Here is a 15762-nt window from a genome sequence, read left to right on the forward strand (position 1 = left end):
ATGTTCATCTGTGTGCCAAGTTCATCTCCATTAATTATCACATGTGTGTAACGTGCTTTACAAAACACTGAGGTAGCGCCTCCTGTTTAAGTCACATAAATACAGTAATCACAATGTCATCATTCTTTGAAAGGCAAGTTGTTGATTGCCTTTCTTCACCTGGTCTTTCCCTTGTGCTTTATCCTCTTTCTTGAGGCCTTTCTTCATCTCCTTTCCATCCTCTGACAGTCATTTGATTTAGTATTCATATTTCCTTTCCCCAGTGTGGTAAGGAAAACTTCTTTCTCTACTGCCCTCTGGGGACTGTGCCTCATTTGATATTGAACTCAGGGAAACCATATTGAAACAAACTGGCATTTGACAGGATGAATAAAAAGACCTTTGTATTCCTGTCATTTTCTAGGAATTGGGGCTTGAAGAATATTGAAAAGTGATGTTATTTCTATTTCATCCTCATAGTCAACCTTCTCTGAGGAAATGGCACGTAAACACAGAAAGGCCAATGTACAAAAACATGTTTAATAAATTATTCCTTGAGGAACAGAATAGAGTCTGTTTTTGTTCGGGCGCTGTGAAGGCTGCAATACCTGCAGGGAAGAATGGAGATGAGAAAAAGGCTGATCTTCATGAAATTGTTTCCTTTATTAAACATTCCTGTGGAATTAATTCAAGCTCTGTTTCTTCAGTAATAAAAGTGACCATTATGCATTTATTGTTGGATCAATACACTCAATTCCCAGTTAGTTATAACTAGATACTGCTGTGAACCCCCACTTATTTACAGTGAATTATCTGTATTGAAGCTGACCCACAAAAGATCAGTTTTGAAACGTCTTGTCATTGTAATCTGTTTTTTTTGCTCTAACCTATTATATCATCTGTGTTAGCTCTTAATAAGAAGTGAATAAATAGGCTAGGCATGGTGGCACATGCCTGTAATTTCAGCACTTAGGTTGAGATGGAGGCCTCACTTGAGGCCAGAAGTTCAAGACCAGCCTGAGCAACATAGTGAGACACCATCTATAAGATTAAAATTTAAATTTAAAAAAGAAGTGAACAAATAGCCTTTCAACATAAAATATTACACTTTTAAGTCACTTTGGACCTAAAGAGCTCAGAAATATTTGCTTCAAGTGCAAGCCATTTTATAATAAGAAGTGTATTACATAAAGTTACATGGAAAACTCTTCCCTCAAAGGAAAGAATTACAGTGGCTAAATTTTCATTTTGGTGACATTTGCATAAGAGTTTCAGAATCATATGAAAGATTTTTACCAAGTAGCCTATGATAAGCCAAACATGGATGAAAATGAAAGTTATAGCAGTATAATTCTATATACTTCTCATTCTGTAGAAATGTAAGCATATTTAATTCTAACAGCAGCTGATCCTGAAAAGACTAAAAAGCTAATACAAGACTCTGGGACCCATGGGGAGGAATGGGTTCTCTGCACTTACCATGGCTTCCCAAAGAGGTTCTTTCTGATGGCAAACAGATGGAAACCCCATAGAGAGGCAGATTCCTGCTGTGACTATCACAGGACTACATCATGCTTTGTAAATGACATCAGGCAGGAAATCAGTGACTGGAGTTTCAGATTTCATAGAAGGATTTTGCTTCGTTTTTTGTAGGCCCGAAGATGGCAGAAGGAGGCAATAAATTCTCCCTTAGAACCTCTCCTGGTAGATGTTTAAAGAGACTGTATAAGTAAATCAACTGTCCCAATCCCCTGATGTGATATGGACCATCCGGTTTGAATTTGAATTTCTTGCGTTCTTCTTTTAGAGAACTGAAATAAGCCAACAACTCAGAATAAGTTGGCCTGATAAGTAGAATGCAATGCTGAGGGGGATTATCAGGAAGAACTAAAGTATTTACTTTTTATGAAGCTTTTCCTGTAACTAGATTTATAGCTGGAAAGGGTGAAAGCTGAAATAGCGCTGTACATAGATCAGCATTTTTCACCAGAGAATAGATTAGGCTGTCTCACTTCAATGCTTAGGTTCACTCTACATGAATAAATGCTATGAGATTTTACTGAAATCACCTTCATGAATGTGGAGGAAATTCTAAAACCAGGGAATATGTTTTCTATGAGTTGCTATATGCATTGGTATTTACCTTGTGTTTTAGCCAAGAAGCAGTAAGCAAGGTTTAGACTTAGTTCTTTGGGTGGAACAATTTAACTATATTTATTTTTATATAAGTGAATGGTTCTTCCAATGAATTCATACCCAATTTTATGTGTAGCTGTTGCAATTTCAAAAGACTTGATGAGAAATCAATACTAATGAAGTCAAGGTTTTGGGTAACACCTTTACAGAGGTCAGTTGATTTTGTCCTACTCAACTGAATGTAAGGAGTGATGCTGTTTGTAAATATGCATAAAGATTCATCACCTCCTGATTAATACTCAAAATGTGTGGCCTATGTATGATGCTAAAAAAAAATCAATGACACTTTGGATGATGAGGCATCCTTTATTTAAGGTGTGTGTGGGAACTATCCCATAGGTATACAGGTCCACTGCAATGGGATTTTGCAGTAGGGGAGAGTGACTGGGCTCAGATCCACACACAGCATGGGCAAGTGGGAATTTGTAGCCAAGGAGCAGGGTGGGGGTCAACAGATGGAAAAGTACTAAGAGGAAACGTTAGGACTAAGTGGGCATTCTGGTCAAACTGGCATAACAGGATTCTTGCTGAAAGCAGGCTGGGATGATCAGACATAGCTGAGGAATGGTGGACAATGAGAGACCCAATAACATATGGAGGATAATCAGATATGGAGGAAGGGGGATTCAACGAAGCCAAGGATTCTTGTTAAAATTGGACAGTTCAGGGGCAAATATGGAAGTCCAAAAGTCCAACTTTTCAAGGCCTACTTGAAAAGTTCAGGGGAGCCTGAGTAGAGTTTTGTCAAAGAGAAAATCTTTGTCCATGGTGAGTGTGGTCTGGGTGCTTTTAAAGACAATAAGCAGAAAAATATGGCTCAAAAAAGTTTAAATAATAAGATATTATTATTTCTACTCTACTGAAGGCTCAGAGGTAGGTCAGGCTCCAGGATCATCAAGGACTCAAATTATATTTCTTAGGTATCTTCAAAGTCACCTTCACCCAAAGTCACCATGACCCTATGCCAAGATCACAAGCTGGTGGCACCAGATTCAGATCAACAATGCTAGATGAAGAAGAGAGACTTTTTCTTACATCCTTTTGTTTCTTTAAAGGGGTGAAGAAAGCTTTCCCAGCAGCTTTACAGATTTCTTGTGTCTTGGTAGTATTGGGTCACATCCTTATTCCTAAATCAATCATGGAAAGGGAAATTATAGTGATCACTTAGAACGGTGGTTCTTAACCTTGGCTGCATTTTAAAAGCTCTACAGATACCTGGGTTCCACCCTTGGAAATTCTTCTTTAGTTGTTTTGGGATGCACCCAGGGGCATGTGATATGGTTTGTAGCTGTGTCCCCACCCAAATCCTATGTTCAGTTGTAACCCTCAGAGTTGGAGGTGGGACCTGATGGAAAGTGATTGGATCATGGGGGTGGATCTTTCATCAATGGTTAACACCATCCCTTTGGTGCTGTTCTCATGATGGTGAGTTCTCACAAGATCTGGTTGTTTAAAAGTGTGTAGCACCTCTGCCCTCCCACTCTCTCTTGGTCCTGCTCCTGCCATGTTAGATGCCTGCTCCTGCTTTGCCTTTCACCATGAGTAAAAGCTCCCTGAGCCTCCCCAAAGCAGATGCTGCCATCCTTCCTGTACAGCCTGTGGAATCATGAGGCAACTAAACCTTGTTTCTTTATAAATTACCCAGTCTCAGGTAATTCTTTACAGTGGTACAAGAATGAATTAATACAGCATGAGAGTTTTAAAAGCGTCTCAGATGATTCTACTGGGCAAACATTTTGAGAACCATCAGTTTAGACCAAATGTTTGGGGATGGGGGCAGAATAAAGTTGGAGAATTCATACTGAATTATAAACCAATGTAAGTCTGGGCACAGTGGTTCATGCCTGTAATTCCAGCACTTTGGGAGGCCAAGGCAGATGGATAGCTTGAGTCCAGGAGTTTGAGACCTGCCTGGCTAATTTGTGAAACCCTGTCTCTACAACAACAACAATAACAACAACAGCAGCAGAAGCAAAAAAGAAACAAAAAAAAACCCATAAAAATTAGCCAGGCATGGTGGTGTGGACCTGTAGCCCCAGCTAATTGGGTGGCTGAAGTGGGAGGATTGCTTGATCCCAAGAGGTCAGGGCTGCAGTGAGCCATGATCACACCACTGCACTACAGCTTGGAAGACAGAATGAGACCCTGTCTCAAAATAAATAAATCAACATAACCATTAAGTATTATTAATTTCCAATGCAAATTTTTAAAAAATGCATGTGCATCTATAAATGCATACATGGGACTGGAGTCTGGTTTAGAGGAATCCATATTTATAGGAAGAACAGATGAATGTGGCTCATATATTAGGAGAACAAATTGGGTGCATCCAAAGTCAACCAAAAGCATTTGTATGCATGGTTATGATAATGCACAATCACTTCTGACTTTGGCAAAGGTAAACTAATAAACTAAGTAGAGATGACAGTAAAGGAATTCAGACGTGCCACTCCAAAATATGCTGCCTTGGCATATTAATTATTTTGAAATAGAGGCACTTGAGAAACAGTAGGTACAGGAAGGGTACTCTAATCTTCTCTTTTCTTCCCAAAAGCAGAAGATGAAACTCCCATGTGAAAGATACCCTCCCTTTACCAGTACAAAAGAAACAACATTCTCATCACCAGAGATGGGGAGTTGAAGCTGACAGAAATCTTTACAAACTTTGTTAAACTAACTTATCTTCCTAGTTACTTTTCTACAATTTCCACCCTTTGTTCAAACTACAATATAAGTGCTTAGCCTAGCCACTTCTTTGGGTCTTCATTGTCTTGTGGGGGCTCCCATATACATGTAAATAAAATTTGTATGCTTTTCTCCTGTTTAATCTGTCTTATGTCAGTCCTAGCTGAAAACCCTGAGGACAGAGGAAAACTTTTCCTCTCCTACAACAGTAAATGACACTCAGGAGTCTTTAAAACAAAAAGAATATTTTCATATTCTTAAATTTTTAATATTCCCTTCTCAGCTTCCACTATCAAATTGTATAGCTTTAAGTTACTTCAGTATTTTTAAAATTCCTTCTATGAAAGCCAAAGATTTCTTAACAATTATTGAGTGCATTATTTAAAAAAAATTTTTAAACAAGTTTCACTGGTTTCAAAGCTACATTTGAGTGAATCAGAATATGCCAGACTTAGTGCCTCTAAAAAAAATTCAGATCCTTCATTTGTTCCATTTATTCATTTTTCATCATTTCTTTAGGTTGGGCATCAGGGTTATTTTAGTCTCAAATATGTTGCATCACAACCTTCACACCAGCATACAGCAGCCACATGGTCACTATTGTGTTTGTATAGTACAGTGGTTCTCAACCTTGGCTACACATTAGTTATCTGGGGGACTTACAAAAACCTGACCCATCCTTCCACTCCCATCTCCATAGAGATAGAATCTTTAGGGGTTAGAGCCAAGGCATCTTTACTTTTTGAAAAATTTACTCACTGATTCTCATGTAGAATGTGGACTAAGAATTATTAGCACAAAAAGAAAAAAGAAGGTAAATAACAGGGACTTAATCATGGCTCAGTTGTTTGCTTGTTTTTAATTTTTCCTCCCCCAAACCTAAGCTAAAAGGAGCAATCGATCCCCTGAAGAGGGTAAATCTTCAGGAGTTTAGCTCAAATGGACTTTGCAAGTAAAGGTAAAGCTTTATGGGACCTCAAAAGTCTCTGGAAACACTTTGTAAATACTTGTGAAATCAGCTGGCACTATGCTGGGATTTCTGAGTGGGTGCCTCACAGCTCTTTCCACTTAAGGTGCAGAGAAGCCTTTTGATGGCCATTTTTATGTGTTTGTGGTGGCTGGAAACTATAATGAAGAGAAGAAAATCACTGACTTTAAGAAGAATCATATAAGGTGATTTTTTCAAAGCGGTGATTAAACAACAGGTGAGTCAGTAATCTTTGTGCCCAACACAGATTGCACTGCCACTAAATCTGCGCTGCCACAAGCAGCATAACATACCTGCTCAGGAACCCTCAACACACTTTTGTAAACTATAGTGTAGTTTAGGCTAGCCCTGGAATGTTCTAAGTGTATTTTTTTAAAGCCTACTGAACTACTGATTAAATAATCAGCATGAACTGAAGTGGCAAAAGTCATAACGCTGGAAAAGAAATGCCTAGCATTGATAGAAAAATTTGTAAAACAAGAAAACAAACAAAAACAAAAAATACCTAAGAGAAGATGTTATGGAACTGAACTGGGATTCGCTCTCCTGGCACAATAAGGCCAAACATCCACACTGAGATTTGCAGGAGGAGAAAGGAGGACATTTATTTGCAGAGTGCCAAGCAAGGAGGATCAGGCAGTTCTTGCTTAAATCCTGACTTCTGTTATGGTTTGCAAGCAAGGGTTTTCTAAAGGCAGGGGTACATTTCAGGAAAGCAGATGTTATAGGCAAAATTGTAAATCAATACATGGAGTTTACACATTGGTTTGGCTTAAAAAGGCAGGATATCTTGATGTCGGGGCTTACCGATCATAGATTGAAAGATTTTTTGATTTGTAATTGGTTAAGGAAAAGGTTTATTTAAAAATTCTGGGGTCAACAGAAAAGAATGTCAGCTCTGACTCATGAGTGGACTTCCTCTAGGCACCTCAGGAAAAAGTTTAGACCATACAGAATGGCAGTCAGAGTTCGGTCCTCAGTTCCCCCTTATCAGAGGTCTATGTGCAGGCAGACCTGTTTGGTGGGGTCTGTGTTTCTGAAAAACAATTCAGGGACATATGTTATCTCTAGTTCCTATAGGGGAACCACACATCCTGTGATTCTAATTTCCTTGGCTATTGCCTTAAGCTACTCTTACCTTCCTGCTCATCAAGTTGCTTATTTACTTTTCAGGGCTAGCTAGGTGTCTGGAACTTCCTTTGTAGGAACTCAGGATTTTCCTTTATTTCCATACTTGGAGGCCCTAAGAGGGGTCTCTGTTCTGTCTCAGAGAAATGTGGTAGAGTGGAAAGAGGAAGAGAACTGAGCAAGAAGCCCTGAATTCTGATCCTGGCTTTGCCTGGATCCTATTTGGCTCTATCCTATTATCTTGGGCAAGTCATAATCTCTCTGAGCCTCAGTTTTATGATTCAAGAGATGAGCTAGTCTAAGCCCTCATTGTTTACACTCTAGCTGCAGATACATTCCAGATGTTTATCTTAATAATTTGTAATTTAAAAGAACCTATTTAGGTCATGTCTACAAATATTTAAAAAATCACATTTATGATTTCCCATTTTATATTTTACATGATTATCTCCAGAATCATTGTATAATTTTACCAATCATTTCATTATAAATCTTACATACATTGTCAGAAAAATAGTCTTCTTAGTTTCTGAAACTACTTGCAGTGTCTTGGTCAAATCGTATATACTTCTCCTTTGTTCTTTGGCATTTTGTCAAAACAGTTTAATGGTAATGAATCAGTACAAGAACAAAAGTCCTAGAAACAAAAATACTGTATTAACTACGGAAAAAGTTTTTGTCTTTTCCAGTAAACATACAAAATAATGGCACTCCTTAGCATATGTGAGTATGTGGTATTGCCTTCTGATTAGTTTTCAGCAAACTGTTGCTGTTATGGTCCGATTCCTGAAGCTTTTTTTCTTGTTTCATTTTACAATGTTAGGGTGTGACCATCTCTTCCTATGGTATTTCATGACCTGAGTGGAATAGACAATTTATATTCACAGAAGTATACAGTCTCCTTTCCATATATGAAGTACATACACTACAGTGTATGGTTTTGGAAAATTTGGAAGAACTGGGACTAAGAGGTTGAGTTTTCATAGAACAGACCCTGACCCTGATTAGAAAAACTAACCAGCCAGTAGTTTACTGTTGGGACTTAACAAGATATTGGGGGTTTGTGGGCACTCCACGGACACATGTTTTATAGCAGTTGCCATGAGTGCTGGTGAAACTTTTAGTCATGTGTCCTTTATCTTAAGCATTTGACTCTCCTAATGAAATAATTGAAAATAAAATATTAGCAGCAACATACGCTTTCCCACATACCTTACTAGGGTCCCGTTTGCATAGTACAAATTTAGCCATTTGCTATTTTGAATTAAGATATTCAGTCATTGATATTGATGTGTTTTATTTCATAAACATGCAAATTTTGCTTTTGAACAAGGACTTGGGCCCATTTCATATGTTCACATGGTATTAATATTTGCAATCAAGTTATTGTCAGGTCTCACTTCAACTAACAAATGCTTATATTTCACACTAGAAATGTACTTAGAACTCTCTATATTTTAATAATTTTTCTTTATGAAGCAATTCCTTTTCAAATAAATATACATTATAATGTTGTTGAAATGATTTCAGTATGTGGTGGATCAATCTTGGCCCAAATCCAAAGGAGCTGATTTAATTAAAGAACCAAAAGAACCTCAATTAACAGTGGTATCAAGTATAGAGTGATCACCTTGTAAAGACTCACTCCCCAAGAGAATACTAAACACTATACCTATGGCTAATAAATTAATTACCTTCTGGCTAATGTCTGGCCCTATTTTTCAATATAAAATGATTATAGATTACAGTAAGGCAAATGTCCTCTAAAGTTAAGTATATTTAATTCCCAATGTTACAGAATTTAAAATGGTACAAATACTACATGTCTTTAAAATTTCAGTCTTTTGAGTTCAAAAAGTTTAAAAGAGGAGGCTACCACAAATATATTTTTAAAAGTTCACTCTATTCAACAAATTATATAGAACTAGTACTTTTGGTGAGTCCTCTTAAAATTTTTTCTGGCTTTACCAATCTGAGAGCCACTTTTCATCAATACATGTTATCTTGTTTTGCAAAAATGGATTTTTAAAAGGTTTCCAAAGTCACCTTGATAATCATACTGCTCATTCACCTGACACTTACTGTTAAAAGGCTGGTATGCATCTTTTATACCTGGTTAAGGTTCAACTTTTAGCTATCAGAGAAAAGTGTCCCTATACTTGACAAAAGGGAAAAGATAAAAAAGGGAAAGAGAAGGGGGTGGTAAGAAAGATATATTTTTCATTTCTTATTTTGATACATTCTGCAGCAGTAAACACCACTATCTCTCAAGTAGCCTCTTTGAAGGCAGTGGGGGGAAAACACTCAAAGAGAAAGCTTTAAACTAGAGATTGTCTTCCTGTTCTATGTGGCTTTGACCTTTTCAAAAGTCTGCATGGCCTCTTCTCCTTGTATTAAATAAAACAAGAGTATAAGGACTGATGATTTGATTTGGTGAGTTAGTTATGGAAGTAGCTCTGGTATCTGTTATTTCCATTATTTTATCCATTACCTCTGTTGTGTTAACGGCAGCAGACAGTTGATTAACTACTGAGATTTGGACATGATGGGAATCCAAGGTGGACTGTGAAGTACATCATGTAGCTAAATCTCCATTACATCTTCACTTCACTTGTTCCTCTGTTTCCAGATTTCTGGCAAACTGGCATCTAAAGGCCTTCACATTAGAAGCAGGAGAGGGTCTGATTGTTTCAAGAATTATTGGGGAAAAAATACATTTTAACAGCCTGTCAATAAAACTACTGAATGGAAGGGTGGTTCATCATTTTTGGGAAGGATTAAAAGCAAATCTCCCCTTCCCCAACAAAAACAAACATTAGTTTGAAATCTAAAAGGGTAGTTTAAGAGAATTATACAATTTTTAAATACTTACAAAATTATCAATTTATGCACAACCATAGCAGAGACTGGGGACCACACTATATATATTCGTAGCTAGAGTTGTAAGCAAAAATTCCAAGTAAAAAGGCAAAAATCCAAATGTTTTATTAATAATCAGTATAACATCCAACAATAAGATAACAATCATTTACAGCAGGGGTTAACATGTACAGTAAGCCAAAATCCTAGCAAACATTAATATTACACAATTATATATTTCCTAGCCGATTTGTTTATATATCCAGGTCATAAAAACAGAAAGGCAAACTTTTTTCTATATGGCTTATACAAAATAAGATGTTACAGCCAAAAGTAATTGTAAAGGCTTCTGATAGTTCAAATGACTGTGAAACCCCAACGAATAAAGGAATTTCTGAAAGTGTAAAATTAGAAGGTATGGAACTCATACTTTAGTCTTCTCATTCTCACTTCAGTGCTTATTTTTTCCTAATAAAATTAAAAAGTAAAAAAATTTTCAGTTTTCAAAAAAACTGAAAATATTAATAAGCTTCTACACTTAACATGTCAGTATACACAAGGAGGCAAAATCACTTCTGTAAAATCAAAAATAGAAAATGAAGAAAATGTTATAAAACTTAAGCAACCAATCAACCAAATTACAAAAAAAAAAAAAAATTAAGTCATTGACCAAACCTCATAACCTGAAAAGAACCAAGAAAAGAAATTTCCATTATACTTGTACTTCTAAAAAGGACTTAGAGAAGGTCTAAAGTAGAACTTTGTTGCGATCCAGAAAGTTAAAGGATGAAAAAACTGGAGAAATAGAGTTAAGAATTAATTTATTAGACAGCACAGTCTATCCTGAGATGGCAAAATAGACATGGCTTTATTTACTGATTGAGAAGTGGTCCAGCCATAAGCTAGCAGTCATTTACATACCAGTGACCAAATGCAAACATACACATACTGATAGAGCTTTGGTCCATGACATACCCTTTTCACAGCTCAAAGCTGAAACATCAACTCTATTTGGGGTTACTTGCTTAAACAAAGATGTCACTCTTGCAACTGTTGCTTGAGGGCAAGACCAGATGGTTGTCACTAGTAGGAAGAAAGCAGAAGTGATTCAGCTTACACTGCATAGTCCCTACTCTTCTGAATTAAATGAAAAAGTCGTTCAAACATACTACTTGTTATTATAATTTAAAGTGTATAAAGTTCAAAATAAAACAAATATAAAGATGCCAAGGCTAAGTACAGATTAAAAAGTGTGATAGGTAAGAAAGCCATTTTGAAAAAAGCCACTATCAGCCAGAACTACTTATTCCATCCTATAATCTCATAAATTAAAGCTTTCAATTGTCTGGACTCATCTGTGACTGTATTATTCCCAACATGCATTCTTTCTTCTTCCAGGGGTTCCTCAATAACAGCAGGTATGTTTGTGCCATGAAATTCACAGTGTCCCAGAAACTGGATACATTCTTGAATAACACTGTCATGAATGACTATCATGTGTTTTGACATGTTTTCTAACAAGGACAGGAAGCATCTTTTGGCATAATACCAGTATCTGTTCCCAGCTTTTTATTATAAGGCTCCAAACTTTTGATAACTCAAGAAATACCAAGCTCATAGCTTCCTTTGGTGCAATAAAGAGTTCCTATCACCAAATTCACAGTGCAGAGATGGTACATTTTCTTATCTGGGTCATGATAAGAGAGCTGCTCTTCCTCCTTTTCAATCTTCCTCATCAACTCCTCTGCTTCTTCATTTTGACTTGTCATAATATAGGAAACACAGAGATTAGCCAGTGCAATAGCACTGACACTCAGGATGTTATCATAATGCTTCTTAACTATGGATTCATAGAAACCAATGGCTTCTCTGTATTTGTTTTCCTGCATGAACAGAACATGAGCCACATTCAGCTTCCACACGTCGTGGTCATTACAGAATTCCACAGATTTGCGGAAGATCTTCACCACCATTGCATAATTTTCAAGGTTCCAGTAGATTTTTGGCTGAACCATCAACACGGGAATATACTTCTCCAGGGTTTCATCATATTCATTCACTGCCTTTTCGATGGCTTCATCATCTCTATTGTGTCTTGCTTCCTGTACTTGTATGGTGAGTTTCCAGAGGACCTCAGTCAGCATCCCTGCTAGCCCATCAAGCTTAAGGAAAGCCTCTTCAGGAGCTATAAGGCAAGTGATCACGGCATCCAGGAAGTCATAGAGATAGGGTGTGAGGAACTTGTAAGTCAAATGGGCATTTTCTGCCAGGACATCTGCTGCAAGGTCAAAATACTCATATTTACAGTAGAGCAGTAATAGGTTGCCAAAAGTCTCTGGGGGAAAGGAATTCTGCTGGAGCAAAAACGGTAGCTTTTCAAACCCTTCTGTAGGCCTGGCATCCATGTTCATTAGTGCCTGGTTGTGTAGAGTCACAGGGTCCAACTCTTCCTCTGCCCTGGGTGGCATGTCACTGAGGGCTTTTTGGGCTGCCTGATAGTTTCTCAATTGGTATTCTACGGCTGCCTTAAGGTTGAAGGCTTCCACCAAAGCAGTCTGGTGGAGGACTAAGGTGTTGCCAACACTGTGAACATCAATGCCCTCAGTGGTCATGCCCACACCTAGCTCAGGGTGCTGGCGCATACCACGCTCAATAATCTCAGTGATATGCTTCAGTGCTGAAGCATACTGCCGGCTGCTGTAATAAGCCAAAGCCAGGTTGTAGGAAAGGTCAGGTTGGTAGCCCGAGGCCTGCAGGGCCGCAAAAAACTTGGAGCACGCAGCTTCATACTGTCCCTCCTTGTAGAGCAAACAACCCAGGTTGACCTGGCCATCAGTCTCATTCTTGACCCCACTATCTTCTCCCGCTTCCCCACTCAGCAGCTGCTCCAGCAGGCTCCTGGACCCTGGCAGATTGCCCTCGCTGTATTTGATGGCAGCTTGCAGGCGGAGGACCCGGCTGTGGTAGGCGGGGTTATCCATGAGAAGGCAGGCGACCCGTGTGGCCTCCGGATAAAGGCAGGCCTTGTACAGGGCCTGGGCCTGGTACAGGCGGTACTGCTCCAGTTCCGGGTGCAGCTGGCTCAGCTGCTCATAGCACTCGGCCGCCAACCCGAACTCCTGCAGGCGGTAGTAGCAGTAGCCCAGCAACGACAGGACGGCGCGGCTCCGCGGGCTCCGCTGCGGCTCTCGGCCCAGCAGCTGCACCGCCTCGGCGTAGCAGGCATCGCGGATGAGCCGGTACAGGACCGCGGTGAACTCCCCGTCGGGGATCTGCGCGCCTTTCAGGCCAGCCATAACCGCCACGGCTGTTATGCCTGTGGTTACCACGGCAACCGGAAACGGAAGACTGCCGGTTACTTTGTCACGGAAGAAATCTGCTAGGGCTAAAAAGGAACCATTCTCGTTAGTCTCTCAATTTCGGTTTGATTTTCAAAGATCTGGACTGCGGAGTGGCGGCAGTTAGGAGGGGAAAGTCTACTCCGGGCTGTTCAAAGACGGAATCTCACCGTCCTGGCATGCACCGTTCCAGTGGCGCAGCTGCGCAGCCATGGTCGCACTGCATGCTGGGAGGCGTAGTCCCTGTTGTACTGACCTGATCCGCGGCCCGTCGGGACGCAGAGTCACCCGCCTTTCGTGCCCACTAAAGATGAGGGGCGCTCTCTTCGTCTGTTGTAGCACCGCGGTCTCTTGCACGGCGGAGGAAGGTTTCCGGCCCCGTGTTCCTCGCGATTTTAAGCCTTGTACACGGTATGGTGTATACTGATGCTGGGGTTTGGCTTACTTTTAATAATGTAGAGATTCGCCAGTACAATAAAAGGACCTTTTAATAAAGGAACCAGATTGCAAAAGGGAGTTAACTCCTTGAATTCCCTTGGAAGTAGAGCAGTTTCTTATTATGCTACCCCAAGGGCACAGTTTTTAAGAACAGAATAGAGCAGCGTATGGTTGATTCAGTGTCAACATATCATATAGCACTCTGTTATAGACTGTTTACATATAGTAGTTCTTTGAATAAGCAGCCTGCATTCTGCATATTGCAGATGACGAAGTTTGTGAGCTAGAAAGGTTTAAAGATTTAAGTATTACATTGTTAATTAAACTATTTAAATTAATAGTTTGCTTAAGGCCACACCTAGGTAGGTAGGGGCTGAGCCATGATATCCAATAACCACTTTCAATAAGAAAGTGAATGATGAATAACCCGATCCATGTATCTCATGTACATGAGTTTGTAAGGGCCCATTGTTTGGTGCTAAGTGTCTATAAGGAATATTATTGTCTCTGTTTCTCCATTAAAACAATGAACTAACTTTGTGTGGGTAGCAGACTTTGAACTTCTAGGCCTTGATTCCTGCTGTGAGCAGATGTGGCTAGTGGAGTTGTGTAGCTCGTATTTACCCGGTATCACTGGGAGGAGATTTTTAGTAGGTGTGTGATTGTTCATATCATCAAATGGGTAACTTTGTTTATTCAGTCTTCTCCCTTACTAGGAATTGGCAGAGTTGTGCCTTCCTGGCTGGGACTAGACAAGGTCAATTCCAAGAAAGGGAAACTGCACTCATTTCAGAAGGATTGAATGGGGCTTTGCTCACCCAAGACCCCACAGAAAGCAACTGTGGAATACTACTATAACTCTATTCTGAGGCTTCTTTCAATCTGATTTAATGGTGCACCCTTTTAAAGTCTTAAACCCAAGGAGGTACATGGGTAAAGGATACTGCTCAGTAATAAATTGGGGGGGGGGGTGCATCATTTTATTTATAGCCGGCTTCCTGATGATTCTCCCTTGGGAATTTAGGCTCAGTATTTTATTTATTTATTTATAGACAGGGCTTTGTTCTGTTGTTCAGGCTGGAGTGCAATGGCATGATCATAGCTCACTGCAGCCTTGAACTCCTGGTCTCAAGTGATTTATTTATTTATTATTTAGAGACAGGGCTTTGTTCTGTTGTTCAGGCAATGGCATGATCATAGCTCACTGCAGCCTTGAACTTCTGGGCTTAAGTGATCTTCTTGCTTCAGCCTCCCGAGTAGCTGGGACTACAGGTGCACCACCATGCCAAATTAAAAAAAAAAAAATTTTTTTTTAATAGAGATAGAGTCTCACCACATTGCCCAGGCTCATTTCAAACTCCTGGCCTCAAGCAAACCTCCCACTTTGGCCTCCCAAAGTGCTGGGATTACAGGTATGAGCCACTGTGCCTCACAAGGCTCAGTATTTTAAAATTCTTGTATGTACTGTTACCTTAGGTAATTTGCTATTAAATTAAAGATGACAACATGGAAATGGAAAATTGCCTTTCATACCTTTAGTCTTTCTCTCTGTTTTGCAGGATTGTATTTACATCACCTTCAAATGGCTTCTTGAAAATGTATGAAAAGTAAAAGGACTATATTTTCTCCTCCAAATTTCTGGGATCCCTACCAGGATTCAGTTGGGGTTCTCCTCTTTGTGTGGGTACCTGTTAGCATGGCAGCTGAAGTGAGCAGGAGGGAGGCTGTTCTGAGCAGGAAGGAGGCTTCCTCCTTATTTCATGTGATGCTGCTCCAGAGGCCTGGCTTGAAAAAAGCAGGACATTCGGCTTAGACAGATGGAGGGCAGGGTCATTTTCAAAATGAAATGAGTGCACAAATCACACTGTGAAATTGGCATGACCATCACTGCTGCTGATAGACCGACTTTTTATTTGGTCTCTGATAGGCAGTTGGGGAATAGATTAGTTTTGTTGAGGGTGATGGTGAGAGAAGGCCCTTTAATGATAGAAATTCTGGAAAGAATTAAATAGGATGGAATATTATAAAGTGTCATAAAGCATCATTTTGTTTGCAACAGGATCTTGAAAACATGGAGCATATATCAAAAAGTGAGTGTATCATACCATTTCAAGCAATAGGAAAGCATTTGGTGGTTGTAATAAAGTGATT

The 15762-nt window shown here is 39.4% G+C and overlaps 1 pseudogene; it reads right to left on the reverse strand.

Annotated features, from left to right (window-relative positions):
* Positions 1 to 9945: 9945 nt before the first annotated feature.
* LOC110567889 (intraflagellar transport protein 70A-like) lies at positions 9946 to 13336 on the reverse strand (annotated as a pseudogene).
* Between the last annotated feature and the right edge of the window lie 2426 nt (positions 13337 to 15762).

Source organism: Aotus nancymaae, unplaced genomic scaffold (assembly GCF_030222135.1).
Source record: "Aotus nancymaae isolate 86718 unplaced genomic scaffold, 86718_ANA_hifiasm-v0.15.2.pri h1tg000008l, whole genome shotgun sequence".
Taxonomy (NCBI): Eukaryota; Metazoa; Chordata; class Mammalia; order Primates; family Aotidae; genus Aotus; species Aotus nancymaae.